This window comes from Macaca thibetana, chromosome 1 (assembly GCF_024542745.1).
Source record: "Macaca thibetana thibetana isolate TM-01 chromosome 1, ASM2454274v1, whole genome shotgun sequence".
NCBI lineage: Eukaryota > Metazoa > Chordata > Mammalia > Primates > Cercopithecidae > Macaca > Macaca thibetana.
This window is the reverse complement of record NC_065578.1, coordinates 85,510,936-85,538,094: the sequence shown is the minus strand read 5'-3', so window position 1 is coordinate 85,538,094 and position 27,159 is coordinate 85,510,936. Positions and strand designations below refer to the sequence as shown.

General features: G+C 36.2%; 1 long non-coding RNA gene across 1 annotated transcript; it reads left to right on the top strand.

The window, feature by feature from the left end:
* LOC126944095 (uncharacterized) lies at positions 1 to 27,159 on the top strand. The gene is made up of 3 exons (XR_007721957.1): positions 1 to 290; positions 2,219 to 2,355; positions 26,725 to 27,159. It is a non-coding gene; the product is annotated as an uncharacterized LOC126944095 (long non-coding RNA).

Below are 27,159 nucleotides of genomic sequence, written 5' to 3'. Positions count from 1 at the left end.
AAAACATAGTGATTTGTGATGTGAAGAATAGTTTGATTGATAAAATAGATTAAATCTAGAATATCTAGATTAAAATAGCAAGTTCTTAGATAATCAGAAGAATACTATAATTTCTCTCTTATATAATTTTTATTTTAATTTTTTAGAGACAGAGTCTCTCACTGTCACCTAGGCTGGAGTGCAGTAACATGATCATAGCTTACTGCAGCCTTGGACTTCTGGGCTCAAGCCATTCTGCCCTCTCAGCCTCTCAAGTAGCTAGGACTATGATCAAATGCCATCATGCCCAGGTAAATTTTTTGTTTTTTAATTTTTGTAGAGATGTCTCTCTGTGTTTTCCAGGCTGGTCTCAAACTCCTGGCCTCAACCAATCCTCCTACCTTAGCCTCCCAAAGTTCTGGGATTACAGGCATGAGCCGCCATGCCTGGCCTGCCATATATAATCTTTAGGTATTTTAGTATAACGTACTTAGTTCTAAATTTTTTTCTAACCATAATACAATCTTTCTTTAATTCACAGTACATAGTCTTTTCTGCCCAGTAGAGCTTACGTTTCTTTTAAGAAAGTTTTCTTTTAAGAAAGTTTTCTTTTATAATTACCCATAGGTCAACAAATTTTAACCTTTGATAGAAGACTGAATTTACTTTTCAAAACTGAGTAAATTATTAAACTCATTTTGAGTGATGCAAGTAACCCATCCAATGCGATATAGATTGTCCTTCTTATCTTTATTATTAATGAGGAGAAACACAACCATTTAGAGTCTCTCAAAGGAGATGGAATTTTATAATATTCAGGGTGTGGGCCAGTGTTTTGGAATGAACATGTTATTTCTTCATAAGAGTTTCATTAAACATGTTTACTAATGTTTTGCACCAGTGGAATTTCATATCTGTCAGAATTCATGATCCCATTCAGTTGTTATAAGAAAAACTTTAGACAAATTAAATTTAATGGAGTTTAATTGAGCAAAGAATGGTTTGCACATCAGACAGCCCTCAGAACCAAAATAGGTTCGGAGCAATTCTGGTGCTGTAGCATGATCAGATCATATTTATGGACAGAAAAAGGAATGTGACATTCAAAAAATGGAAGTGAGGTACTGAAACAGTTGGATTGGTTACAGCTGGGTGTTTGTCTTATTTGAACCTGGTTTGAACAGTTTGCTGCCTGTGATTAGCTACTTGTTACAAGAGTAGGTTACAGTCTGTTTACATATCAAGTTAGGTTATAGCTCACTATGCATGGAGAAACCTTTAGGCAAAAGTTAAAATATGTAGGGAGGCAGCTTTAGGCCAAACTGAATTTAACAATGACCCCTTCAACCTCTCAATTATACCATAAACTTTAAGCATAATGTCACTTTCTGTCATTATTGTAAATGGACAGACTTATTTGGTCTCAGTATAGAATTCACAAGTCTTATTGGGTCTCAGTTCCCATCTGTTTTGAGATCTGCTTGCTTCTTTAAGGCTTTGGTTTGATTATGTGGAACATAGCATAAGTGACTCCAAGTTGGGTTAGTGTAGTCTGTTAAGGCCTAGTGCAGGAGTTCAGTTCAAACCAGTGGCCTCCCATAATTTTGTTTAACAAATCTTAGATGAGAGCATGACCAAAACTTAGAGCTTTATTGCTATTCTTGGTTACCATCATTTTGGGGTTCTAGTCTCAACAAGTCAGTCGTAAGTTACAGTAGTGTCCTCATGATCACATGTCTTTGGGTTTTTGTTGTTCTAGTTGAAGAGGGACCACTTGGCATTCTACAGATGGCTGCATGTACACCTTTAAAAATTTTAAGAGAATACAGCACATCAGGGAGACTACTATTATGGCTATCAAAAGGATAATATCAAGAGTTTAGAATATACTTCTTAGCCAGGTTTCCCCTGAACAAAACCAATCAAAATCAAATACATCAAAGAACGAACCAGATGAGGAATCTACCTATTTTAACTAAGCAGCTTGTTGCTTAATCCCCTGTGACTGAGTCCCTATAATACCTGATGTATTCATCTATGTGTAATAAGAAGTGTCAAAAACTGCACAGATTCCTCTCTTTTCATAGTTAATCTAGAGCAATTTTATTACCTAATAAAACGTTAGCAAGAGAATTTAAAGACGTCTGTTGTGCAACCACAGTCTTTGCAGTTGAACCTGCTGTAGAGCCTATTATGAGTGATACATTTGTAAGCATTGCCTCATTTATATTTAATGCAGGCCATGGGAAAAGAGACCTAAGAAATGATGCCCATCCAGAAGAGTGAAGACTTCCTGGCAATGTTCTTTTAACCTAAGATGTAGGTTAAGAGGAGTGAACAAATGTTCTGTTTCTGACTGATCATGGAGCAGCAAAGGTACTATTAAAATTTCTAGCCCATATTGGCCCTTCATCTTCCATCCATCAAGGCATAAGTTGCTCAGGTATAAGGTTGGCTGAAAAATCCTCCACAAATAAAAGCATACTCCATTGGTGCACACAAGGCCCCTTTCCCAATTATATTGTTCATAGAGGCATAAGCAAGGAAAAGAAAAAAACTAAGAGAGGTAAAATTTTTCTGATGACAGAGAATTCTTGATCCACGATCTTGGGAAAGTTGTCCATGTCTAGGATGCTGTCTGCTTCTGGGGAGAGACTTCCCTGATTAGCTGCACCTTAAGGTCTCCTACAGGTGTACAGTTCCAAGAGTCTGAAGGGCCACTCTGAGTTGTGTGATTACAGGCCCAAGGTTCAATGTCCCAACGTTTTGCTGCAGTGTTGGTGGCAAGGGCAGTCTTCCTCTATTATCGTTCCCAGGAAAACCTGGTCTCCACGTTGTAGATCATGAAGGGTTTGATTGTCTTAAGTTGGTGAATCATGAAAAGTTTCCTTTACCTGGTGAAAATACACTTTGGCATAGGCATTAAAGCTTTGCAGCATTTAGTCATATCAGAGGTTAGAAGCAGAACATAAATGAGTTTCTATTATTAGGGAAATAGGCCTTCCAGTAACTCTTCCCTAGGGGATCAACTTGTGTTCCCATTGGAAGTGGATTTGATTGTAATCAATCTATAATATCTTTGACTGAGGCAATCCAGTTGATTCAGTTTGCTTTGCTTAATGTGACTGTATCCATAATACCTTATTTAACTGTTTTACCACTTGTCCAGTGAAACAAGTAGATCTATTGCTGGAATTTTCTCCAGGAATACACCATGAGGGAAACACATTTTCTAATAACTTTTTAGCTACTCTTGTAGCCTTCCTATATGGGAAAGCTTCTGTACAATCAGAAAACATGCAGAGAAAATGGCAATTGAATGAAATCCCTTTATAAGTGACCCATCAGATTGAAGAAATGTACCTGAAGTTTTGGTTGTCTTATCAGGATTATGGTTTTGACAAATCAAAAATTGGTCATCAACCATTACAGAAATTTAGAACAGTCACCACACCAATATTTTTTCCCATAATTTGGATCACTGTATCTCTTCCATGATGAGTCACGGAGTGCAAAGCTTATAATGAAGCTTTAGGGACTCAGGAAGCAGTCAAGGCTCCATGAGTCCATGCTTAACCTTGGGTTTATATCCTCTTACATTCCAGTTTTGTTTTTCTACTTCAGGTGTGTAGCACTCTTTGTTAAATATGTTATCATAGGTAATTTGACTTGGACCATGGAATTTATTGGAATTGTGTATCTTAACAATTTCAGTACTTATAAACTTAGTATGAAAATCTGCAACCATATTTCCTTGGTATTTAATTAATTCTAGTCTGCTTGGGTAAACAGTTTTATAAACCAGTTTCTTCATTAGAGTTCTGAGAATTCTTACCTAATCCAAATGATATGATCCTAAAGTAATCAGAAATCTGTATTCAGGAGTGCTTGTCAGGGTCCTTTCCATCCTTTCCATGCACCTCCTTGAAGATATAACACTTTAGGATAATAATTGCTTGTAAAGAGCTTTCAGAAAAGGCATCAGAATTAATCAATTAACTAGGACAACAAGACTTAAAATGGTTATAACTAAAGACATAATTGACAAGAAAGTTTAATTCTGTCTGTGGCCTACAATAATTTAACATAATAATCATAATATCATGACTGATAACATATACCATGACATGTCAGAATTTTAGAAATCTCATACTATTTTTGGAAAATGATGTAACTCAGGAAAAGGCTAAACATCATTTCTTATTTGACAATGCTTCCCATATAATTAAACATACCAAATAAGCCTATTTATTATATCTGTTTTGAATGCTTCAAGGGCGCCCTGTAGCATCCGAAGGTTAGTTTGGAGTCAAAAAGGCTTATTTTTTCTTTTGAAATTTTATGTTGGGAAGCCTGTCAAATATGTCAAAGGTTTAAAACACTTGATCAAAATAGGATCACAGATCACTCTGAAATAATAATCAATCATTTAGCCAAATTGATAATTAAAAGTTTTAAAAAGCAAAAACCTTTACTCTTTGTTAGAGGGAAGACCTAATTTTCCAAATAATTAAAAGACCTAAAAAAAGACATCATGAAGCACGTAAAATCTGTTTCTCTTTCTCTCCCCTCCCACTCTCACCTTTTGCAGTTTACTCAAAAGGTGAACAAAAAATCTTTTACTATCTCTTATTACAGAAAAATCTTTAAAAATATTTTTCCCTTGATACAGTCTCAGGAGATGCTGAGAACCTATGCCCCAGAAAAATCTTGTTTAAAGGAGAAAACCAAATTCTCATTTTGTATTAGTACAACTTTGATAGTAATGCTGTTTTTAGAAAAAACTTATAATTCCCTTCCAATTTTAGCCAGCTTAATTGCACATAAAATTCTTTTCACAAGATTCATCTTTCATAAACTTTCCACAACCTTTTCTCTTTCTTATTTTGGGACAACTAATCATCCTTAGTTTTAGTTAATGTTTAGTTAATTTTAGTTAATGTTTCCCTTAACTAAAACACATCTTTCATGTAAGCTTCACTTACCAAAAACATGTCTTACTTTCCTTGCGTAAGGAGTTGTTTTAATTACCATATGTTAATTAGATTTTTAAAACTCTAGTAACCTTAATTTATCATGAAAACCTAGGACATAAGCAATTTTGAACTGTTTCATATCAACATTTTGTCAATGGTAACCATTTCATAATTTTCAGAAACATGTTTCCTCACAACAAAATTTTCATGTTTATTTACAAACCCAAATATATTTAGCTTATCCATACCACATAAAAATATATCAAAATGTATAAACTTAAATTTATGCTTAATAATTAGTGTTTCAGTGTTTTAACTGACTTAGAAATGGCCCAGACATTTAATAAATATCTATTACTTAATTTAATATAACTTTAAGATTCAAAATTGCTAAAAAGGATTTTTGAAATTGTTACAAGTTAATTAATAAACTTTTATTCCATGACACATCAGATTTGATTTTCTCATTCTTAACAATTATAGCTGAGTTGCTCATTAAGCAAAGCTAGCCATTGAAAGATGTTACTTAACTTCTCTGTGCTTCAGTTTCTCATCTACAAAGGAGAAAATAATTATCCCTGTTTTCTAGGGTGCTTGTAAGGATTAAGCAAGATTAGATACTGGTAGCATTTAAAACAAGGCTTGACATATAGTAGCTATTTTGGGCTAACTATAGGTAACTTCTTACTATTATTGTCATCATCATCATCTTATCTCCCTGCCTCCTTCCTTTGTGGCACTCTTCGTGAGCTGTAATTACATTGGTTACTTACTTACTGATTGTCTGCAGCACATACAGCATGGTAGAATGCAAGGCCCCATAGTAGGATGCAAGGTAGAGGGAAAGAGGCTCTTCTACCTTGTTGATTTCTCTCCCCTTTACATCTCCTTTGAGCTTGGAGCACAGTAGGTCTCAATACATTACACATTTCAACCATTCTCTTTATCTCGTACTACATTTCTCATTGTTGACCATGCCATTCATTTTTCTTTAAACTCTCTTTTTTTTCCCTTTCCTCATCTTCCTCTGCCCATATTTATAAATGCCGGGATATGTTTCTGTGAGGGTAAAGGACAGAGCAGAGTCATGAGTGGTAGTTGAGACCAGGTGAGACCTGGGTATCCAGTGGAGCTGATAAGAGTAGAAAGGATGCCTGGGGCTGCTGATCGTAATGGAAGAGTAGAACACTGGACTGAGCCAACGGGGTGAAGTTGAGAGTAAAGGGCTTGGGCTTACTTTTAAGGTTGTAGATCAACTCAGTATGAATTAGGCCCCCCTATGCATAAGACTGAACTGGCATTAGATTAAAAACATAAACAAGGTATGGTCTCTGCCAACAAGGATATCAAAATATAGATATGGATAGACAAAATATAAACAAATACTTGAAATTCACTATAGGAAGAGTTGTGTAGAGGTGTGCGCAAGGTTCTGTGCTGGTAATGAAGAGTGAAATCTGCTGTCTCGGGGCCCTGGGATAGAAAGAGGAGTAGAAATGTGAAGTGAGTCTTGAATGTATCACACCAACCAGGGAAAGAAAACTCAAGCTGCAGAAATAGCACATGCAAAGGTAGAGAAAGATTTCTGATTAATATTCAGTATGGTGGATGGAGCTGACATGAAGAGATTCCCAAACATACAGAGATCCTTAGCATCCCTGCAATTGTTATAAAGCAGATCCAACTTTGGGAGGAGAAAGTTTTATATGAGTTTTAAATGAATTTCATTTTGGAGTAAATCATTTCTCTAATTTGTGGTTTGATTTGATAGATAGAGCTACTACTTAATCTTGAGAATTCTTAATATTGAATTCTACGTGCCAATTTTAGAAGGGAGAGAGGGTAGATGGTTATTTGGGATAGGGGTATGGGTGAGTTGACTGGGGGTAGATGGGTAGGTGGAAGACTGGGAGATTGATGCCAATAAATCCCATGGAGATTTCGTATGGTATTGCTTTACAGAAGTTCTGCTTGGACAATATACCCAGATGCAATAGTGACCTGGGAAAGCCATCCACATCGTCCTATGTACCAATTTCAGATTTTATTATGATTTCAGTAGTTATTGATATCTACTGTGTATCTGACATTATACTGGGTTGTTTTTCTATATTATCTCTAACTACCCTAGAAGAACAATTTGAGGAAATTGAGACTTAGAGAAGTTACTTACCGAAGGTAACAGAGAAAGTAGATGGCCTGGATTCAAACCTCGATTTACATAAATCTAAAGCTCATGTTTTTCCTACTATATCACAAGGATGATTCCTACTTTTTTCTGAGCAAGGATACAATTTGTTTCTGTGCCCACTTGCTAATCACTGGTCTGCTTCAAGAATTCTCTCCAACTCTTGGAATATAAAGGGCAGCTAGGAATGACACTGCTATTCCATTTCCATGATGCCTCTCCTTTAATATAAATGATTTTTCTTCTAGCACTGAATGACCTTCGGCAATATCAAATGCTTTTTTTTTTCTGTTTGGAATGGTGGCCACCACCACAGTCAATTTTCTTCTGACGTCTATTTCATGCTTCTCCAGAGAGAATTATCAGCTGTGGTTTCTGTTATTTGCAATTAAGACTTTCTGGTTGGGCTAAGTATTAAGGAAATTATTACCAGCTATTAGATGGCTTACAAAATCATTAAAGTGGCTAAAAGAGCAGGCTCTAGGCTATGTTTCTAGGAAAAACTCCCCATTTCCAAAATCACCCAACTTTTGCGTGGCCAAGAATCTCACAATCTCCTCCTGACATTTTGGCAGGAAACTGATAACAGGAGATCCTTGATGCCACAATCAGCAGGCATAAAATGGAATGCTTTCTTTCCACGAAGCACCAGCTTCATGAGCAGGTGATCTATGCATTCTTTCTGGGCCCCCATCCATGGAGTTTAGTGCTCTGTGGCTACCATGATGAAATTCTTAAAAATTTGTCTTTTAATTTGTGTTTTAAAAGTGATGTCCTTGGGGACAATAGAGTATGTCCTGGGGGACCTTAGGTCTTCTTCTTGCCACCTTCCTGTGACAGCTTCTCAGCCAACAGCTCCTCTAACCCACACGTCCCCTTCCTGGGCATGGTCCACCAATCACTGCCTCCCTCCACCTCTGGTGGAGCCCTAGGCATGGATAGGAAGAAGATTGGGGTTAGTTAGAGTCAGGCACATGCTCCCAGAGCATCTCTATGCAAGACAGGATAGGAGAGGGCAAGGCAGTGGCAGTCCTTGCCCCAGGCTGGTAGCATCATGGAACATTCAGTGGGTGACTTGGTGAGGGTACACCTCCTGTCTCCATCCAGCTGTCTCATTTATCTATACATGAAGGTGACAGTACTCTCGGGGGTCACCCAACAACCTTGAGTTGCTGTGGCCAGTGGAAGGAAAAAGATGCCTGATTGAACTTGTGGAGCCTTTTGTCTTGCAGCAGGTAGGAGGGAAACCTTATAGCCAGTGGGCTGCACATACGCCAGATTATAAGTACTGGTGAGGATCTGCCCTCATATCTGAGTATCCTCACATTTCTGGGACTATAACATTCAATAGCAAAAAACAGACAAACAAAACACCCTGATAGATGGTGAGAAAGACCAGGGGAAGAAGACAGGAGGAAAAAGTTTTTTAACTGCCTTTTGTACAAGGGTCTTCACACTTTAATTTTATATTGGCTCTTCCAAATTATGTGGCAAGCCATGTCTCCACTTAATTTAGTTACAATCCAAGTCTTCTGAGTGCATCTGAATGGTGGAATCCCAACCACATCCTAAACTCTGACTATAAGGGAGTCTGGGAAATGTAATTTCTAGCTTTCCAAACTCAGGAGTACTGGAAGGAGGCTGGAATGGATATTGAGGAAGGCAATCCATTTTAGATGCCCCATTACCTCCACCATGGTTCTGGCAAAGAGTGGTACCCTAAGGTCTGTGGGGCAGGGGCTGCATCTGGCTCATGCACTTCTCTATCCCCAGTTCAGGCTATAAGTCCTGTCACATAGTATTATCACAATATTTGTAGAATTGAATTGCAAATCATCCATTTTTATATGCTACATTTATGAACCTATACATTTAATGGTATAACTTCTCTTGCCATTGTTCATATTAGCTGGAGCTCTTCATTACCAGTGGCAAATTCATACATAAAATATAGTGAGTTAGGGAAAAAAAGTAGGTAACTGAATTCTACTTAGTGATTTCTTTTCATGTACTGGGCATAGCTAATGCAAACAGGGTACCATATGTCCACTGCACTTAATAAATTAAATCACTTTCTAGGCCAGTATGAAAACATTATTAATGTTTATCTAGTCACAGAAACCACTAATATGAAATTACATTCCTTACGGTCTTCACCTTTCAATGTTCACAAGCTGGGATTAATTTCAAAGGGAACATGTTTCTGGCTGAGGTACATTAAGGGTGGGCAAATCACTCTTAGAATATTCAATGGAAAAATTAGTTTGATTTAAAACAGGAATGCTCTGAGCAAAATCAAACTTTTCTTAATACTTTTCACCATCTCCAAAATGGAAAGTAAGGATATTTCCCCCAGAATGTTTTAATTAAAAAGTGTTTTGGAATATGCATGTGTGTATAAAAATATCTCCTAATTACAAAGGCATAAAGTTAAAGCTTTTACCTGAGATTTAATTAGTAGTCTAAATTATGTAGTTTTGGAGTGGATGATGGTGAGAACAGCTGGGAATTTGATGGATGGTCTGATCATCCAAAGCAACTCAGGAAGTAAAGCTGTACCTCTCGGAACTTCCCTGACTAAGTGGTGGAGAGTAGAGGGCTTGCTCCAAAAATTTTGTGCATTCAATAGGATAAAAGAGGTCTTTGGAATCTCCATCTTTAGAGGCTCTGCTCAGGGGTTGTATTGTGGAAATCTGGCCTGACAATGTGACAAGTCCTGAAATAGATCTAGTCATAACTCAGAGCATATGAGTTGCTTTACGGGAATCAGTGAGCCAATTGTGCATGGTTACTGGTTGTGATGGCCTGGAGGCACAGTCTGGCCCTTGAGCCAAAGTAGGAAGTCAGATAATTCTGGTTTCATTCAGGAAATGTGGAGCAGATAATGTTGACTCTTATTATCCAGGTAATCTTGTCTTCCACATCAACTTGACTGCAGAATTTACCCTAATCTATTTTGCCTCTAAAGCAAATAGTTATATTTAGACAGTATAACTATAATACAACTATAAAATATAACTACAATAAAAATTATCCCCCCGGATGATCCAGGGTAATTTCCCCATCTCAAAATTTGTAATTCAATTATATCTTTAAAGTACTTTTTGTGATATAAGGTAACATTCATAGGTTCCAGGGATTAAGGCATGGATATCTTTTGGGAGGAGCCATTATTCAGCCTAACAAATATACTACCTGAGGATTCACTAAAACACAATCCTAATTACTACCTATTTTCTTATTTTTTATTTATTTGTTACAGAATGACAGACAGAAGGAAGACTACTTATTTGTTTTGAATTGTTATCATACACCTATAGTGATATAATCAGTACCAGGTGTTTTGTTGTTGTTGTTTTAGGGTAAGAAACATGGTCTTGGTCTGTCACCCAGGCTCAAATGCAGTGGCATGATCATAGTTCACTGTAACCTTGAATTCTTGGGCTCAAGTGATTCTCCCACTTCAGCCTCTGGAGTAGCTGAAACTACTAGCACGTGCCACCATGCCAAGCTAATTTTTAAAATTATTTTTGTGGAGATGGGATCTCCCTGTGTTGCCCAGGTTAGTCTTGACCTCCTGGCCTCAAGTGATCCTCCTGCGTCAGCCTCTCAAAGTGTTGGGATTACAGGTGTGAGACACTGTGCTCAACCCCATACCAGGTTTTGAAAGACGGTTATTTTAAAAAGAGTTGTTTGGGGGAACATCTGAGAACATGGTTTCTGTTTTTAAATATCCAGACGAATTTACAAGTCTTCAAAAATCCTGAGGGTAGGATTTATTTGAATGAAATTTAATTATGGTTCTGCTGTATATGTTATTGAACTTCCTAAATTATCATGTGTTTCTGGGTGTTTTTGATCAGCCATGTGGAAGCTATAAGACCTGGAATCTGGAGTGAATCAACACTATTTAATTTGGATCACCCTGGGACTGATAGGTTATGCTTTGAACTAGATTAAGGCTGAATTAATAAACATTTTTTGATGAGTTTACACCCAACAGGTCATTTAATATGTCCTAACTGACCTTAAGCATGGCTATTGAATTATTATTGCTGAAGTTTAAATGGAAAGGCAGGTAGCTTGTTTCAGGATCCAAACGTTAAATATAAGGACAATTCCAGCTTTGTTCATTGTTGTAAGATTCTGACTACCATGTATCTCACTAAACAATTTTAAATTTGTCCTGTTTTTGTAAAATATTTTGATAAATTAGAAAATGTAGCCTTTAGAGCTCATAAACTTTCTTGGGCTTGACTACTTTCTGCTGTTTAAAATGTTAGTTACAGCCACCAATTACTGTACTTGGGACTTGTAGTTCTAGTTCTTTTAGTGGAAACATGCCTTCAATACACCTAGAACTTCTATTGAGCATAGACTCTATGACAGCCATGATGTGAGGGACACAGTGGATATGAAGATATCTAAGACTTGGTCCCTGCTACCTCTAGCCTGTGAGCTCTGGACTGGGACCAGGTTTTATTTAACTTTAATCTTCAGCATCTATGCCACTTTGCAGCACATATTCAGCTCATACTGCCAGCTTGCAGTCAGCTCACATTTCTTCATTAAATGGACATTTGTTTAATGAAATTTTTGTTCATTAAGTAGTTACTGAATGAATAAACAGTCTAGAAATTGAGCTGGTAATGAAATCAAATAACTGAGATAGAATGTTTATATCTTTAAATCACTTCTAAGTGAGGTATTGGAGGTCTCAACAAGGCACTCTGGGACCCCAGAGAATGGAGCTACCAAATCAGCCAAGGAGAGAGTCATGTGATTCAAGTCCTAGAGAAAAAGAGTCCAAATCACCGATTCACCACTTGTCTTAATGTACTTGTTATTTTCTCTATTTAGTTTAGATGGCCCGATTCTCATTGGGTCTCCATAATAGTGTTTCATGGAATGTGGGGTTTGTCTCTGCCCCAGCTCCTTGCTGCTTATGCTGGAAGGAGCAGGAAGTGAGTGAGTACATGGGGGAGAGGTGGGGAGCAGAACCAGCACACAGCACAGCCCTTGCAGGGAGAAAAGAGACTAGGAAGAGACTAGGGGCGGAATGCCTGGGAAACCGAGAAAGGAGGAAGCTGGGGCTACTTCTTATTTCTATGAAGAATGTATTTATGCAAAGTGGTTATATTTGGGGATATATTCTGTATGAGTATATATTCCCTGAATATATCTTTCTCTTTATGACCCACATCCTCTCTCTCATTGCAATCAGCAAATGAGCTGAGCCTCCTTCCCATCTTGCCCCTAGCAGAGGTCTCCTATCTCTGTCCCCAGCTCTTTCCAGCTGCAGCAGCAGGAAGCTGGGTAAAGATAAATTAAACATTCCTTAAAATGCTGCTATGAAAACAAAATTAAAACTGATCAACTAAAAGTTTACATAAATCTTTAAAAGCTATTAAAAAGATCTCATTCAATGTGGATTGCTGTAAACTTTATAAAGAGTTCTAAGGAAGAAGAAAATTTGGCAAACTGTCCTTGTGGAAAATTGGCTTTCTGCAGTTTGATTTTTGGCAAATTGACCCAAAACCAGTCTTGAAGAATTAATACACATTCACCTAGAACAGAAAAGCAAATATTGTGAATGATAAAAGATATATAAACATAGATAAAGATTAAAAATATAAGTAAAATGACCATGTACAGTTTTGGCATTCAAGAAAAATCTAGATGGAATAAATTGTTTATGCTAACTAAAATTAACTTAAGAAAGGGACAACAATCTGAATAAATCAATAACCATACAAGAATTTAAAAAAATTTAAAATTTACTTTTTAGAGGTACCAGATCCAGTAGATTTATTTGACTGTTATAATAGATAATCAACAAAGATGGCACAAAAATATCAAAGCATGTAGCCCAATCTCAGATACGATGATGAAAAAAACCCCCCAAAACTTGAAATATATCAAATCCAGAACATTTATAACAGAATATGATAATAAACTGTAGTTTAGTAGGGTTTTCCCTCTGTGATGCAAGAATAGTTTGAAATAGGAAGTCCATTAATATAATTAACTGTATAACAGATTAAAAGAAAAAAATATAAGCACCTATTTCTATAAATATTAAAATATAAAATTCGCCATTCCTTCCTAATAAAAACCCATGGCAAGAAATGATAACTCACTTAGTATGATAAAAAAGACTTTTTACACAAATCAACAACTACAAAAACAAATATTATGCCTGGTACTAAAACCTAGAGGCATTCTCATTAAAGTGAACAATAAGACGAAGAAACAGTAACACTATTCAGAATATTTCATTTCTTCTTCTTCCAGGCATCTTATAGATTACACTATTCCACCCCTTTGACATTTACATTTGAGGTGGCTTGTTATAACAGGTTGCAGCCAGAAATACTATGATTCCTTTAAGGTCAGAGTAATTATTTCTGGCTGGACACTGCTACTGCTCCCTATTCTGGTTATAGAAGCATGTGTGCAGAAGGAATTTCCATGGCAGAAGTAAGTCCTTATTTAATAATAACATCGAATGTGAATGGACCAAACTCTCCAGTTAAAAGATATAGAGACTGGCTGAATGGATGAGAAAACAAGACCCATTGATCTGTTGCCTACTGAATACACACACACACGTACACACACACACTGTCTCTCACACACACACTTCACCTGTAAAGACATGCATAGACTGAAAATAAAGGGATGTAAAAAATATCCCATGCCAATGAAAACCAAAAAAGAGGAGGAGTCACTATACTTATATCAGACAAGATAGATTTCAAGACAAAAACTATAAGAAGAGATGAAGAAGGTCGCTGTGTAATGATAAAGGGATCAATTCAGCAAGAGGATATAACAATTTTAAATATATATGCACCCAACACTGGAACACCCAGATATATAAAGGAAATGTTATTAGAGCTAAAGAGAGAGAGAAGCTCCAATACAATAACAGATGGAGATTTCAACATCCCACTTCCAGCATTGGACAGATCTTCCAGACAGAAAATCAACAAATATCAGTTTAATCTGCAATAGAAACCAAATTGATCTAATAGATAGTCACACAACATTTTATCCAAGAGCAGCAGAATATGCATTGTTTCCCCCAGCACATGGATCATTCTCAAGACAGACCATAGGTGAGGTCATAAAACAAATCTGAAAACATTAAAAAATTGAAATAATATCAAGCATCTTCTCTGACCACAATGGAATAAAACTAGAAATTAATAACAAGGGGATTTTGAAAACTATACAAATATATGGAAATACAACAATATGCTCCCAAATGACCAGTGTATCAATGAAGAAATTAAGAAAGAAATTGGAAACTTTTTTGAAACAAATGATAATAGAAACACAACATACCAAAACCTATGGGATTCAGCAAAAGCAGTATTAACTGGGAAGTCTACAGCTATAAGTGCCTACACCAAAAAAGAGGAAAAACTTCAAATGAACAATCTAATGATACATCTTAAAGAATTAGAAAAGCAAGAGCAAAACAAACCCAAAATTAGTAGAAGAAATAATAAAGATTAGAGTGGAAATAAATGAAATTGAAATGGAAAAACAATGAAACAAAAAGTTGTTTTTTTGAAAAGTTAAAGAAAATCGACAAACCTTTAGCCAGACTAACAACAACAAAAAAGATGATCAAAATAAATATAATCAGAAATAAAAAAAGGAGACATTACAAATGATACCACAGAAATTCAAAGGATCATTAGTGGCTGCTATGAGCAACTATATGCCAACAAATTGGAAAATCTAGAAGAAAGAGACAAATTACTAGATACATACAACCTAATAAGATTGAAGCAGGAAGAAATCCAAAACCTGAACAGATCAATAACAAGTAATGAGATTGAAGCCTTAATAAAACGTCTTCCAGTAAAGAAAAACTGGAGACCCGACAGCTTCACTGTTGAACTTTACCAAACATTTAAAGAAGAACTAATACTAATCCTACTCAAATTATTCAGAAAAATGCAGGAGGGAGGGAATCCTTCCAAGCTCATTCTGCGAGGCCAGTATTACCTTAATACCAAAACCAGACAAAGACACATTAAAAAAAAACTAGAAAAAAAAAAAGAAAAGAAAACTACAGGACAATATCGCTGATGAATATTGATGCAAAAATCCTCAATGAAATACTAGAAAACCAAACTCAACAATACTTTAGAAAGATTATTCATCATGACCAAGTGGGATTTACCCCTGAGATGCAAGGATGGTTCAACATATGCAAATCAATAAATGTGATATGTCATATCAACAGAATGAAGGATAAAAACCATACTATCATTTCAATTGATGCTGAAAAGGCATTTGATAAAATTCAACATCCTTTCATGATAAAAGTCCTCTAAAAACTGGGTATAGAAGGAACACCCTTCAACATAATAAACACCATATGTGACAGACACACAGCTAGTATCATACAGAATGGGGAAAAACTGAAAGCCTTTCCTCTAAAATCCTGAACATGACAAGGATGTCCACTGTCACCACTGTTATTTGACATAGTTCTGGAATTCCTATCTAGGACAATTTGACAAGAGAAAGTTAGATATAAAGGGAGTCCAACTTGGAAAAGAAGAAGTCAAATTATCCTTGTTTGCAGATGATGTGATGTTATATTTGGAATAAACTGATGACTCTGCCTGAAAAAAGAAATAAAAAGTAATCCCAATTACAACAGCCACACATAAAATTAAATACCTAATTAATTAAAATTAACAAAGAAGTGAAAGATCTCTGTAATGAAAACTACAAAACACTTATGAAAAAATTGAAGAAGACAACAAAAAATTGAAAAATATTTCATGTTCCTGAATTGGAAGAATCAATATTGTTAAAATGTCCATACTACCCAAAGCAACTTACAGATTTAATGCCATCCCTATCAAAATACTAATGACATTATTCACAGAAATAGAAAAAAAATCCTAAAATTTACATAGAATCATGAAAGACCCAGAATAGCCAAAGCTGTCCTACACAAAAACACCAAAACAGGAGAAATCACATTATCTGACTTCAAAATATACTACAGAGCTATAGTAACCAAAATAGTATGGTATTGGCATAACAAAAGACACATAGACCAATGGAACAGAATAGAGAACCCGGAAATAAATCCATACACCTACAGTGAACTCATTTTTGTCAAAGGTGCCAAGAACATACACTGAGAAAAAGATAGTACTGCAGTAAATGATTTTGCAAAAACTGGGTATCCCTATGCCAAATAATGAAACTAGACCTCTATCTTGCCATATACAAAAATCAAATAAAAATTGATTAAATACTTAAATGTAAGACTTCAAACTATGAAACTACTATGAGAAAACATTAGGGAATATCTCTTGGACATTGGTCTGGGCAAAGATTTCTTGAGCAATGCCCCACAAACACAGGGAGCTAAGGCAAAATTGGACAAATGGGATCATATCAAGTTAAAAAGCTTCTATACAGCAAAGGATACAATTAATAAAGTAAACAGACAATCACAGAATGGGAGAAAATATTTGCAAACTACCCATCTGACAAGGGATAATAATCAGAATCTGTAAGGAGCTCAAACAACTTTATGGGAAACAATTTAATAATCCAATAAAAAATGAGCAAAAGGTATATGAAAAACTGCTCAACAACATTGACCATCAGAGAAATGCAAATCAAAACTATAATGAGAAATCATCTTACCTGAGTTAAAATGGCTTATATGCAAAAGACAGGCAATAACAAATGCTGGTGACGATGTGGAGAAAAGGGAATCATTGTACACTATTGGTGAGAATGTAAATTAGTACAACCACTACGGAGAACAGTTTGGAGGTTCCTCAAAACACTAAAAATGGAGCTATCATATGATCCAGCAATCACATTACTGGGTATATACCCAAAAGAAAGGAAATTAGTATATTGAAGAGATATCTGCACTCTTATGTTTGTTGCAGCACTGTTTACAATAGCTAATATTTGGAAGCAACCTAAGTGTCCATCAATAGGTGAATGGATAAAGAAAATGTGGTACATATGCACAATGGAGTACTGTTTAGCCATAAAAAAGAATGAGATCTAATCATTTGTAGCAACATGGATGGAACTGGAGTTGATTATGTTAAGTAAAATAAACCAGGCACAGAAAGACAAACATCACATGTTCTCACTTATTTGTGGGATCTAAAAATCAAATCAATTTAACGCATGGACATAAAGAGTAGAAGGATGGTTATCAGAGGCTAGGAAGGGTAGTGGAAGGTTGGGCTAGGGGTAGGTAGGGATGATTAATGGGTACAAAAAATAGAAAGAATGAATAAGATCTAGTATTTGATAGCACAAAAGGGTGACTGTAGTCAATAATAACTGTACATTTTAAAAATAAAGTATATAATTGGATTGTTTGTAACTCAAAGGATAAATGCTTCAGGGGATTGATGTTTTATTCTCCATGAAGTGCTTATTTCACATTGCATGCTTGCATCAAAACATCTCATGTACCTCATAAATATATATACTTAGTATGTACCCACAAAAATTAAAAATTTTTAACTCTATATAACATGGAAGAGAGGAAAGAAAGAAGAAGGAGAGAAAGGAAGGGATAAAGGAAGTTAGAGCACCATTAGAACTTTGCCAAGGGGTGGCAAGGCTGTGGAGAAATAGGTTTTTACACTGTTGGTGGGAGTGTAAATTAGTTCAACCGTTGTGGAAGACAGTGTGGCAATTCCTCAAGGATCTAGAACCAGGAGTACCATTTGACCTAGCAGTCCCATTACTGGGTATATACCCACAAAGGATTATAAATCATTCTACTATAAAGACACATGCACACATACGTTTATTGCAGCACTATTTACAATAGCAAAGACTTGGAACCAACCCAAATGCCCACCAGTGATAGACTGGATAAAGAAAATGTGGCACATATGCACCATGGAATACTATGCAGCCATAAAAAAGAATGAGTTCATGTCCTTTGCAGGAACATGGATGAAGCTGAAAACTATCATTCTCAGCAAACTAACACAGGAACAGAAAACCAAACACTGCATGTTCTCACTCGTAAGTGGGAGTTGAACGACGAGAACACATGGACACAGAGAGGGGACCATCACACACTGGGGCCTGTTGGGGGTGGGGGACAAGGGGAGGGAGAGCATTAGGACAAGTACCTAATGCATGCGGGGCTTAAAACCTAGATGATGGGTTAAGTGCAGCAAACCACCATAGCACGTGTATACCTATGTAACAAACCTGCACGTTCTGCACATGTATCCCAGAACTTAAAGTAAAAACAAACAAAAACAAAAACAAAAAAAAACCTTTGCTAAGGAACAAAATAAATAAATGGACAGATGTGCCTATTCCTAGCTAGGATCTGGTGAGGTAAATTTCTTTCCAAATTATTCAGTATAGTATGTAATTCTGCAATGACAGAACAGACAGTGGCTAGTTTGTGCTAAACATGGTTGAAAGTAAAGGGATGATAAGTATTAACTTAAAAATCACTATGTATAACAATGTATACATTTAGAAAAGAGACATTTATTTCCTTTTTTTCTATTTTGGTTCCTCATCATTCAATTTGATGAGGTTATGAGCTTTATTTCTTAAGAAGGAGATTACAACCTCCAGGCAGGAAGCACAACCACCATCAAAAAAAGCACTTTGAGGCAGAGGAGGATGGAACAGGGATTTTTTTGGAATGGGTTGGCCAAGTATACATATTCAACAGGTTACAGGAGGAGCTATGAATATTCATGAAGTTGGTCCTCATGCATGTTACACACCACCCATGTTCACTTAGGAGTGGAAGATTAACATTTAAATGTATTACAGCTGAGCCAAAAGGTGAGGCAGGGACACGAAGGCATTCCAGTGTGCAGTCTCTGTAAAACCCACCAAAACCAGTTCATGATAAGTGGTCTCTCATCAGAAGAAAGTTACAGAAATCAGTCTGTTGTCCAATCAAGGCTTGTGGAACAGGGTGTCAGTTAGTGAACATCTGGTGGTGAGTGGCAATTGTTTTAATATTGTTTATTTCAAGGCCAGTGCTTGTTTAGCTTCTAGAGAAAAAGAAAAACCTTGTAGCACTTTGCACATACTTTATTCTTTAAGTGTAGGGTGTATGATTTAATCCTTCTCTGGCATGGCCTTAGGTCCTATTTATAATCTGGTATCTTATTTCCACGAAGAGTCCATTCTGTCAGTCTTATGATATCTATTTTGACATTACTGCTGGTCAGTTGTTTCTAAACCACAAAAGGAGGTGGGTGTAACAAGGGGTGTTGGACCTCCCATCCTGACATGGCTGGGAACTAAATTTGTAAGGTTTCTCTGGAGTCCCCTTGGCCAAGGGGGCAGGGTCCATCCAGTCAGTTTGAGGGGCTTAGGATTTTATTTTTAGTTTACAGAAACAAGAGGATTCATGAAGAATGTAATTATTCAACTGCAAAGCTGAGGAGAAGTAGCAAGAAAGCATTCTCTGAAAAGACATGTCAAAAAAAGTCCACTTCTTTCTACAGCTGTTGCTAATCATTGTGAGCTGTGTTGTTTGAGTGAGAGAAAGCATACTGATCACAGAAAGACTATATTTGTCCCTTCCACTTTCCTCCCTACAGTTGACTGAATGTTAGTAACAAAGTGACTCTGGAAGATCTGTTCCCAAGGTTCTGCATTTGTCCTTCAATCTTGTGGTGGATCTTGGAGAGTTACTCTTACTTAACACAGAGGCAACGGGGATGGTAACAGGTGAAACAAGCAAATAATTTTTTTTTTCTTAAAGTATAACATGAGAGGACTTACCTACTAGGTATGAAAACACACTATAAAGCTTTATTACTACTACTGTTTTTAGTGACATTTATTGAAGGCTTACTGTGTGCCAGATGCTGTGCTATGTTTTACATACCTGATGTCATTTAATTATCTTACAAACCTTATAAAGTAGATAGCATTTTTAATACCTAATACTTAGAGGAAGAAACTGAGGCTCAGAAAAGATGCATTTGCGGAAGATTAAATAGCCAGTAAATAATGAAAATAGAATTCTAATCTAGATATTATAACTCTAAAGCCGTTTTTATCATTACTATCAATATAATTTTGACTGTATAAAAGAGGAACGGTAGAACAGAGAAGAGTGTAAAAACAAAATAGCCATATCTATGGATTTCATCATATGATAAAATTGATGTTTACATCAATTTAATAATTATTGCTAGACAATTGGCTATTCACTGAAAAGTAGCTATTATCTCTCATACCAGAAAAAGATATAATTCAGAAATTTAAAAAATATATATAAAAAGATAAAAATAGTACTAAAAAATATAGAACATACAGCAATCTGGTGGCCATAAAAAATAAGTTAGGGACCAGGGAGGTCCAGGTTGCAATGAGCTGTGATCAAGTTACTGCACTCTAGCCTGGATGACAGAGTGAGACCCTGCCTCCAAAACAAAAACACCAAAGCACCAAATGAGTGAGGGTTGGTACATAAGTGGAAGCCTATTTGCTACTTCTCCACAAAAACTGAGAATGAATGAAAAGAAAAAGTTTTAAATTAAGAAGTTTCAAACTTTGGCTGGAGACTGTTAAAACATTCTCCAAGACGTATGAGGAGAAGGAAATATTTATTTTCCAGTGCAAATTCAATCATTTATTATTGACATTGTTTGATACATATGGATAAAAAAAAATCCTGCATTGGTTAGAATCAAAAGACACAGTTCCTGAATGACATAATATAAGAAAAATAGGCTGGGCACAGTGGCTCATGCCTGTAATTCCAGCACTTTAAGAGGCCGAGGCAGGTGGATGACAAAGTCAGGAGTTTGAGACCCACCTGATCAACACAGTAAAACCTCGTCTCTACTAAAATTACAAAAAAGTTAGCCAGGCGTGGTGGCTGGCAGCTGTAATCCCAGCTACTTGGGAGGCTGAGGCTTGAACCTAGGAGGCGGAGGTTGTAGTGAGCCGAGATGGCACCACTGCACTCCAGCCCAGGCGACAGTGCGAGACACCGTCTCAAAAACAAAACAAAACAAAAAAGTGAATGAGAATAGCAAAATTTGACTAAAAATCTTGATCAATGACATCATTTATTTAAAAATTGTATTATTTATATTACCTTGAAGCTATAAAACAAAGGTCAAAATAGATTGTGGGAACTTCTATTTCTAATCAAGATGGAGTAACAGGAACCAGATTCTTCTTTCTATCTTTGACAAGAAAAAAATAAATAAATAAAAAAGGACAACATACAACATACAGGACACAATAGTTCTCAGGATGCTGGACATTGGGGAAAAAAGACAGTAACCCCATAAGAGACAGGAAACAAGCAAGATGAGCCCTATGGTTGCCCCAGCTTACTGTCTTGAGAGAATTTCCAGGATGAGGCGCTGAGGGGGGAAATCCAGGAGAGTGCAGTGAACTCTGAGTTGAGGAGACAGAGTTGAGAGTTCAGGGAGACTAAGATGGCCAGAGTCGTAGGACAGAGTACTGGAGAGCAGAGACCTGCAAAGAGAGAGAACTTCAGAGATCTGCAAAGGATTCCTCTCAAGTATTCAGATGAATACAGATTAGCACTTGCCTATGAGGAAACTGCGTGAAGAAAGGAAAAAATCCCTAAACATATTAGAGGAACCAGTGCCCAATGCTCACACAAGGCTGAGAGTAATGTCTGTTCCCACCATCCAGACTGGAAAATCCCATAATTCACAGGACATTTGCTACAGTGCATAGTCGGGTCTTGCCTCAGTGGGGAATAAGTAACTCTACATTGAATATTGCTCTGGGCCAGCCTAACAACCCTGAAAGGATAAAACTGTTTCCAAGCATCTCAGAACAAAGCTCAAGAATACTTGTAGGAACACAGAAATATCCAGCACCCAATGAAACAAAATTTACAATGTCTGATAGTCAGCTAAAAGTTACAAGTCAAAGAAACAAGAAAATACAAACCATATTTGGAAAACTTATCACCCAATTGAAACAACTCAGAATTTACACAGTGTTAGAATTACCAGACAAGGCAGTAAAGTGATCAGAATTACATTTTATATGTTTATAAAGTTAAGGTGAAACATGAAAGATATTTGAAAAACAAAATAAAACAAAACACATTGAACTTTAGAGATAAAAGCTGCAGTAGACCCACAGAAGATTAGACATTGAAGAATAAAAGAGTAGTGAATTTGAAAACATAGCAATAGAAATGATCCTAAATGAAGCACAGAGATAGGAGAATTAAAAAGAGGAAAGGACATCAGTAAGCTGTGGGACAACTTCAGACATCCTAATATGTGTGTAATTAGAGTATCCAAAGGAGAGGAGAAAAGAGGAAATAGAGAAATAAACTCTTAAAAGTAAATTTTCCAAATTTGATGAAAACTCAAAACTCATAGACTCAAGAAGCTCAACAAACCCCAAGCACAGGAAACATGAAGAAAACTACATCAATGTGCATCATAATCAAAGTGCTCAAAACCAATGATAAAGAGAAAATCGTAAAAAGCAGCCAAAAAAGAAAGACATGATACATGCAGAGGAACAAAGATAAGGATGACAGTATAATTTTTATTGGAAATTGCAGGTGAATTCACTGTGAAGCAACATATTTAAATTACTGAAAGAAAAAAAGTCAACCTAAAATTCTATATTTAGAATTCTATACCCAGAAAAAATATTTAAAAAACAAAGGTGAAATGAAGACTTTCTAGACATAAAAAACTGAAATAATTTGTAATCAGTGGATCATCAGCACTATCATAAATGTTAAAAGATGTCCGTCAGATGAAAGGAAAATTGTTAGCTATATAAACAAGGATACATCACAGTGACAGCATTAAAGGTTATGTGTTATAGTCAAACACTTTAAAGAAAAGGATCTGGAGAGGCTGGAGGTAAGCTCCAAATATTCTTCCTCTACAGAGAGTACTTTCCTCCTACTATCAGAAATGACATCACGATGTCCACTTCTTCCACTTCTGTTTAACATTGGGTTAGATGTTCTAGCCATTGCAATGAGGCAAGGAAAAGAGTAACAGGCACACAGACTAAATAGGAAGGAATAACACTGTCGTTATTCACAGACATGATAATTACGTAGAGAATCCATGGAAATCTATAAAGACACTTACTAGAACTAATGACTTTAGCAAAGTCACAAGATACAAGATCAATATACGAAAGTATCTCTACATACTAGTAAAAATGTTATTTACAATAGCAGCAAAAAACATGAACTAACAAAGGTGAAAGACTTGCACATTGAAAACTACAAAACACTTGTGAGAAAAATTAAAGAAAATCTAAATAGGTAGGTATGAGCTGAGTGCAGAGGCTCATGCCTGTAATTTCAGCACTTTGGGAGGCCAAGGCAGGCAGATCAGTTAAGGCCAGGAGTTTGAGACCAGGCTGGACAACATGGCGAAACCTCATCTCTACCAAAAGTACAAAAATTAGCCAAGTGTAGTGGCACATGCCTGTAATCTCAGCTACTCAGGAGGCTGAGGCATGAGGATCCTTTGAACCTGGGAGGCAGAGGTTGCAGTGAGCCAAGATCGCACCACTGTACTCCAGCCTGGCGACACAGCAAGACTCTGTCTCAAAAACAAAACAAAACAAAAAACAAACAAACAAACCAATAAATAAATAAATAGATATGTCTTGCTCATGGGTCAGAAAACTCACCCTGACCCCTCCATTAATGTATAGATTTAATGAAATTCTGATCATAATCCTGAAAGTCTCTTTTGTAGGTATTGATAAAAACAATTATAAAATTTACATTGAAATGCAAAGGCCTAGAATAGCCAAAACAATGTTGATAAAGAACAAAGTTAGAGGACTAATACTACCTGATTTTAAGGTTTATTATAATGCTAGAGTAAGCAAGACTAGTGGTACTAGCACAAAGATAAAGAAATGAATCAGTAGAAAAAAATGGAGAGCCCAGAAGTACACACACCAATTTTTGAACAACTAATTTCAAGTCTTTTTAGCAAAAGTTGAAAAAAAGGAACCTCAATCCATTCCTTAACACCATTTACACAAATTCACCAAAAATGGATCATAGACCTAAACATGAAACCTAAAACTATAGAACATCTAGAAGGAAACATAGAAAGAAAATCTTTGCTGCCTTGGATTAGGCCAAGATTTCTTAGACACAACACTGAAAGCATGATCTATAAGGGAAAAATGATATATTGAACTTCATCACAGTTAAAAACTTCTATTCCTTGAAAGAAATAAAATGCAAGCTACAGAGAAAATACTTGCAGATCGTATATCTGATATATCATCTATATGATATATTTGGATAAACTTGTATCCAAAATATATAAATAACTGAAGACTTAATATAAGAAAGCAAATGAGTTAATTAAAAAAATGGGCAAAAGATTTGATCAGATTCCTCACCAAAGATGACATATAAGTCTGTTTTCTCATTGCTGTAAAGACACATGAGACTGGGTAATTTATAAAGAAAAGAGGTTTAATTGGCTCATGGTTCTGCAGGCTGTACAGGAAGTATGATGCTAGTATATCCTGGGCTTCTGGGGAGGCTGAGCTGTAGGCATCTCACATGGTAGGAGCAGGAACAAGAGAAGTGAGGGGAAGTGCCACACACTTTTAAATAACCAGATCTCACAGGAACTCACTATCACAAGAACAGCACCAAACCATTCACAAGAAATCCACTCCTATGATCCAATCACCTGCCACCAGGCCCCACCTCCAATATTGGGGATTACACTTCGACACGATTTTGGGTTGGGCACACAGATCTAAACCACATCAGAAGACAATATGACTAGAAAACAAACATATTAAAATATATTTAATATCATTAGTCGTTAAAGACATGCAAATTAAAACCACAATGGATAGCACCACTCATTGTCAGAATCACTAAAATTTAAAAGACTGACCATACCAATATAAAGGAACTAGAATTCTCATGCACTGCTGCTGAGAATGTAAAATGATACAACCCCTTTGGAAAACAGTTTCTAAGTTTCTTTGGTTCATAACACCATACATAACACCTTGTATATAAAAATTCATAGCAGCTTTACTTGTAAGAGCTAAAAACTGAAAATAACCCAAATGTCTATAAACAGATGAATAGATAAACAACTGGGTTACATTTATATAATAGAATATTAGTCAGCAATAAAGCAGAATGAATTGTTGATATATGCTATACCAGAGTGAATCTCAAAACAATTATGCTGAGTAAAATTTAAAAGGTCAAAAAAGGATACATACTGTATAATTCCATTCATTTAAAATTCTAGAAAATGCAAACTAATCTAGAGTGGTGTAAATTAGATCAGCAGTTTCCTGGGAATCTGGACTTTAAAATTACAGAGGGGAATGAGGAAACTTTTTTGGGTGATAGACATGTTCATTATCTTGATTGTGATGATGGTTTGGTGAATGTGTACATATGTCAAAACTAATCCAATTGTATACTTTAAATATATATGATTTGTTGTTATTTGTCAATTATATCTGAATAAAACTTTTTTTTTTAAAGTTTGTATCTAAAAGGATAGTAAAACTACTCTCTTCTGAAGGCCAGATTTCTATAATCCTCAATTCTCTGATGTAGAGATATGCATCCAGAATTTTTTTTAAAGCATGATGAAATGGCTTTGACAAAGCCACAGCACTCTGGCTAAATTCCTTATTTCCTAGGTGACCTTTTAAACTCTCATTCAGAGCCTGTTTGATTCTACCTAACACGCTTCAATTAAGCTTGATAAGTTATAAACAATACATTTGAAGAGAGAAAGGGGCATAAAAATATTTGAGGGAGTCCCAGTGAAAAGTGATTATCAGTACTGCAAGAAGTGAAAAGAATTTTGGAAAGTAGCTGGAATTTCACTCTGCAAGCACTATCTAGTAATGAGTATTCATTGAGATAACCAAGGAGAGCGTCTTTTTTTTAATAAGTCAGGTTAAAATGTATGGACTTCAAAAAGATTTATGTCAAAAATAAGATGCAAAAGATTTTCAATTCTAAAGAGATGATTCTTGGTTACGTGAAAATCTGATTTAGGTGGCATACCTTGTTGACCCACAATGAAGTGCTTTTGAGGAAAGTCTTGAGTATTACAGAAAGTAGTTGGATTCAAACTAAGTAAAATATTGGAAAGAATGTGAAAGAATATTCCAGCATTAGAGGAAAAATAGAAAGGTTCACTCCAATCCTTTTCCCTTTATGAATGTGCATGTGTCTTTGGTTTCCTAAAGTGCTTTTTGTGTTTAAATTGACAGGAAGGGAAGAACAAGTCTTAATGCCTTATGGCTCCAAGATCTGTTTTCCAGTCATTTCACATATGGCTCAGAATGTTAATAATGGAAAGTTGATCTATGTTGACTACTTGCCAACTTTATTACTTAAATTCATTCCTTGACAATAAATCTTGTCCTTTCAAGGACAATTCTGGAATTAGACTCAGAATTCTGACAGTATGACTCTTCTGTTACTGAAAATTACATCTATCATTTAAAGCATTTTATTCTGCTAAACCTGTAATGAAAATTTTTGAAACATCACATTTCTAGGAACTCCTAAAGAAGAAATCATCCATTCAGTGAGAGCAAATGAACACACCAACAGACTGAAACAAAGCATCTTTGCAGGAGACATGAATGCCAGAAAGCGAAGAGAACTACAGTCAGGGTCTCTGCTGGCATGGTCCAAGCCCACCGTGGCATGACCCAGAGAGACGAGTCAGCAGAGTGCTATGGACACCTCCCATACTCCTCTCGCAGATCAACAAGCCAGCACATAACCCAGGGAGATAGATAATAGTGATGCTGTGCTCTGTAGAGGGTAGTGGCAACAGTGGGATTTCTTCTGGAATAAATCTGTAGTGAGCCAGATGTTTCTTCTGACTGTATTACTTCTGACAGTGTATAATCCAAAATTGTTTCCTTGGCCTTCCAAAGAGTTTTATATGCTACCTAACGGCTGCAATAAATCCCTTTCTTCTTAAA